The sequence below is a fragment of the Cavia porcellus genome, unplaced genomic scaffold (assembly GCF_034190915.1).
Source record: "Cavia porcellus strain 051 isolate PalLab524CR breed Dunkin Hartley unplaced genomic scaffold, mCavPor4.1 scaffold_31, whole genome shotgun sequence".
In the NCBI taxonomy this organism is placed as follows: Eukaryota; Metazoa; Chordata; class Mammalia; order Rodentia; family Caviidae; genus Cavia; species Cavia porcellus.
The window spans coordinates 8,433,660-8,439,068 of NW_026947514.1; positions in this window are offsets into that span (position 1 = coordinate 8,433,660).

Consider the following 5,409-nt stretch of genomic DNA (forward strand, 5'->3'; position numbering starts at 1 on the left):
AAAACAGCATCTTTGGATTGGTTCTGCAAATGGCGCCAAATTCAAATGAAGTATTGAAAATGCAACTTTCTGATTGGTTCTGTATATAACCTCTGTTTTCTGATTGGTTCCATGTAAATATACTGCTTTCTGATTGGGTCTTGTGTTCTGCCTATGTCCTGTCTTTTGGGAAAACATTTCTGATTGGGTCTTGTGTTCTGCCTATGTCCTGTCTTTTGGGAAAACGGAGCCATTGGTTTTTGTGACCTTTGACACATTCTGCCCTGCTGGTTGTCAGTTTGCCCCAGTCCCAACCTACTACCTCTGTTACAGTGACAGAAAGCTGATTGGCCCAAACTCTGTTAGACTTCCAACCTCCCAAGGTCAAGACCCTGGGGCAGCAACCTGCAGCACCCAGCTTAACAAGGTCCCTGTCCTGAATAAATGACTGACTAGAGACTGAAAGAATGAGCTGAGTGAGCGATGACTCAGCTGGAAAGCAGGCAGCCACTTCATAACTGGTTGCCAGCCATGGTGGCAAGATACAGGAGTGCAGTGGGTTCTGGAATTGTGGGGACCTGGAGTCTAACTCTTGCTGCACCCCCTGAGAGTTCGTTAGTCTCCCTGTGCTCTGCTGGTTCATCTGCAGAGGAGGATGACACGCCGCTCCACCATGCAGCTGTGGGAATTATTGAGAACGCAGGTAACACATTAACCGGGTTCACAGCTCACGATAAGCACCCAGGGGGCACTGGTCATGACCTGGGCGTGACCGGGAAGCTGGAGACTATGCCCTCCCCATTAGCCTTGTGCTCCTGCTCTGTGGAATGAGGGCCACATTCTGTTAATATTATTTTCTGTTTTTCATCTGAAGCCTGGGCACTGGTTAAAAGTAACCCCACTCCTCTCAATTTTGTTGAAGTGTTATCAGGCCAGGCATGGTAATGCACCCCTGTAATCCCAGCACTTGGGAATCTGAAGCAGGAAGATCATCACAAGTTCAAGGCTAGCCTAGGCAGTGAGCTCAGGGTCAGCCTGAACTGCAAGGCAAGTCCCTATCTCAAAAAACCAAAAAATTAAAGTGAAATGAAGTGTTAGCCACCTTCTAGCTCAAAATGAGAACTCTGTCTTGTGTCTTCAGCAAAGCAAGCAGTCTGGACCAATTGACTCCCAGGCTTGACCCTGGGCCTCCATGTCCTGGTCTGGAGTCACATAATATGAATAATAAAATGGTGTCACCTTAACCGTTTTAATGTGTACTTCAGGGTCACCACATGAGTTCTTAGTGTCCTCAGTCACCATCGACAACCTGCAGAATCTTTTCATGATTCCAAACAGAAATTCTGTACTCATTAATTAAATGTAATACCTAAGATATATTTTAATGCACCATTTTTTAAACAATCAAAAAGAATGCAAATAATTTTAATGAATGAGATATTAAAGAGATATTAATGAATGAGATGTTAAAGACAGGATCAGTAAGTTGAAGGTAATTTAAAATCCTTCAAGTTCATCCCATGGTCAAGAGAAACTACCTTACACAGTCCTCTCAACTGAAAAATAATATTGGCAAATAAGTAGAATTTCTGAAAGTATCATTGATGACTTTGCTTCTATTAAAGAAAGGACATTAAAAGTATATTAAATTATGTGTGTGATATTAATAAAATTAAATAGTTTTAAAAATCTACTTTCAATTTTAACTGTTTTCATGTTCTGCAAGAAAAGGAACTGTTAACAACTCTGTTCATCCACGCACAGAGAAGTGCACGTCGGTCCTTCTGCCCTGGGCTCCTGCATGGCCCGGCACAGCAATATTACCCTGCAAGGTAGATACAAATTTTTCTTTAATTGGAGTTTGTTAATTTTCATCTTAAATAATTCTTTTAAATGTCACTCGTGCCAATGGCAGTAATGTTGGTGTTCCTTCAGTGCTGGAGGGGAGAAGCTCATCTGCCCTAGGCCTGCCCTGAACCGTGGACATGAGGGACTCCAGAGAGTCCATGTCCTCTTGGGAAGACAGGCTTGGCACGCACGGGCCCCTGCACAAGTGTGCAGGAAGACCCATGAGAAAAGGAAATGCTGGGCCCTTGTTCCACAGTTAGGATTCCGAGGTGGTGGCAGTGGCCTGTCAGGCCAGGCGTAGGGTCCTTCCGATGGCAGTGGGCTCTGTACTCACCATGCAGCTGGCTCTGACCTCAGCGCCCCAGCTCTGTAGGTCTAACCAGCCCTTCCCACCTCCTACTCAGTACCCAGCATGAGGCTCCTCAGCTAGAAGCCGCACAGAGCTGAAGCTCCCTGCTGCATTTGGCAGAGACTGCAGCACACAGCGGGGCCTCTGTTTCCATCCCGGTGCTGGGACCTGTGCTCCTAGGATCCTTCATTCATTCTTTGGTGTTTTCATTCATTCACCAAGCATGCACTGAGCACCTGTGTACCAGAGGCTGAGCTGGGTTCCCCAGATCCAGAAAAGAACAGCACAGAAGCCCTGGGGTGGAGGATGTTCGGGACCCAGGGAACAGATGGTAAGATGTCTGCGGTGCAGGTGTCTTCTCAGGACAGGCCTCAAGAACACAGGTGGGAATGTACCTGCATGGAAGGAGAGACAGCCATGGACCATGCCCTTCTGTCCTTTCCAGCTGCATGACCCCGTATTCCATGGCTGGTGACTCTGCAGGGAAGGAAGCCGAGGCTCTCTCCCCTCTCCCAGCAGTCTGTGCAAAGTGTCCTGTCTCTGGAGCCGGGTATGCAGCTCCTGAACCTTTTAGGGCCTCAATTTCCTCCCTTGCACAGTGGAAGATGACCCTCGTCCCATGCCCTAGGCGTCTAGGAAGCAAACCAGCAAATGCGTGGGGAGCCCACATGTTGGTGTTCTTCAGTGCTGGAGGGGAGAAACTCATCTGCCCTAGGCCTGCCCTGAACCGTGGACATGAGGGACTCCAGAGAGTCCATGGTGTGCTCTTGTGAACGAGTCATAGATCCAGGTGCTGACAGCCACCTACCCATGGCTTCCCAGCTGTTGACTAATCATTTGGCAAACAACTGCTTTGCATGTACTGCACGGCACCCAGCTCTGAGACCTGAGTGGCATCTTAAGGCCAGAGGGTCTGGCGCAGAAGCTCCCCTTTGTTCAAAATGATCAGGGCCTCATCAGTGCCCCCGGGGCCGCCTGTCTCTATGAGGAAGTGGAAGTGAGGTGGGACTTGGGTCCTCTCCATCCTGACCCTGGGTGGCAGCCTCCACTTCTGCTTTGAACTGAACTCTACTCCCGTCATCTCATCACCAAACCAAGTTTGACCCTTGATGGCTCAGCCCGGGTCACCTCCTCCAGGAAGCCTTGCTGTACCCTGTCCTCAGCACTGCTGTCACATCCTCTGCTGGGTCTACAATCGGGACTATAAATCATCACAGGTGTCACTTATCCGGTGCTTATTGTGAGCCAAAAGCTCCGTGTGTATCTCCCCATTCAATTCCCTAACTGATGGGGGAGGCTTTACTCAGTTCCTTACTTTACAGAGATGAAGAGAACTAGAGAACTAGGTCAAGAGCTCCCCAGGTTAGTAGCTCCCCAGGTTAGCAGCTCCCCAGGTTAGCAGCTCCCCAGGTTAGCAGCTCCCCAGGTTAGCAGCTCCCCAGGTTAGGAGCTCCCCAGGTTAGCAGCTCCCCAGGTTAGCAGCTCCCCAGGTTAGGAGCTCCCCAGGTTAGCAGCTCCCCAGGTTAGCAGCTCCCCAGGTTAGCAGCTCCCCAGGTTAGGAGCTCCCCAGGTTAGCAGCTCCCCGGGTTAGCAGCTCCCCGGGTTAGCAGCTCCCCAGGTTAGCAGCTCCCCAAGTTAGGAGGTAGGTGCCTGGTAAGGTGCCACTTCTGGGTCACAGCAGCAATAATGGGGAGCCAAGAGGCCCACCCAAAGCGGCCAGCCATCACAGACCTCCACGCCTCTGCAGCAGGATCCTCCTGCTGTCCAGTTTCCCCTCCACCTTCCTTCGAGACACACACTCCTTGGGTGGTGTGCAGGCCAGGAGGGCTCTCTAGAGTAGGAAGAGTGGAGATTTTATTTCTCCTCCTGGAGACACTGGAAAAGAGGAACAACCCCTTGGCCCATTCCCTTCCTGTCTCCCTTTCTAGGTTTAGTCCCTGTAAGCTGCCCTGATTGGCTTTCTTGCCTACAAGCAGGAGCAAAAGAGGACCATTGAAAGTCAGTGACAAAATGAGGGGAACACAATTGTCTTGTGAGCAGTCACCCTCCGTACATGTCAGTGGCTGCTGCACCACTCGGTGGCTGGTTCTGTTCCTGTGCTGGCTCCCTTTCCGGGGCCCACATCTACCTCCTCCCCTGGAGCTGGTTACATCTGCTGCTTCTCCTGCTCAGCAGGGCCTGAGTTCTGACCACTCCCTGTCAGGTTCCCCGGCCCTTCCAGTGGGACCTCCTGGAGGACACTGAGCCACAGTTCATTTTCTCATGGTGATGTGGCAAGTGTGGTAAGATACACATACCACGACATGCACCTTTGTGACCATCGCAAGCACACAACTCACTGTGTGAAGTGCACCTACATCGTTACACAATTGTCACACCCTTTCATCTTCCTGGCTGAGACTCTACGCCCTTAGACACTGCCTCCCCGCCTTCCCCTGTGACCCCAGAGCCACCAGCCCACTCTCTACTTGGACGAATTTGATGACTCTAGGAGGCCCTCTTAAGTGGAATCACACACTCCATCCTTTGGTGTCTGGCTTCTGTCACTCAGCCTAATGTCTTCAACGTTCATCTACGCTGGATCATGTGTCAGAACGTCCTGTCTTTTTAAGGCTGAGTAACACCCCATTGCGTGGAGAGACCGCATCGTGTTTACCCACTGGTTCCTCTGTGGGTGTCTGGGTGGCTTCCACCCTTTGGCCCTTCTGGATAATGCTGCCATGAATGCACACAGCTGCCAGCTGCCAGTTCAAATCTCTGCTCTCGATTCTTTTGGGAATAGGCACAGACTCAGCACGGCGAGACCGAGCAGTAGCACCGTGTGTCCGTGGGTCAGCATTTTACCTGCCTCTGGCTTATATTTTACCAGCTCCTCTCAGCCGCTGGGCTCTGAGCATTTCTCCTGGGATTGGTAAAATCCCAGATGGAAGATGGCTTTTAACATATAAATACCAATAGGAGGGGCCATTTGGTAGCTTCCAGAAGACACAGAATCGCTGGTAGGAGACCCTCCAGGGATAACAATGCTGTGTGTGAGTTGGGGCCAACCAATGTGCAGAGCGCGCTGGTTTCCGAGCTCTGACTGCTGGTAACCATGCATGATCTCACTGCTTCTCACCCGAAGCCCAGGAAACTCCTGCATGTAGAAAGCGATGGTTTTTCTTTCGCCAAAGGACTCGAAGAATACCTACCCTGAAACCATGAATACCAGGGCTACCATGCAAAGCCTCCCG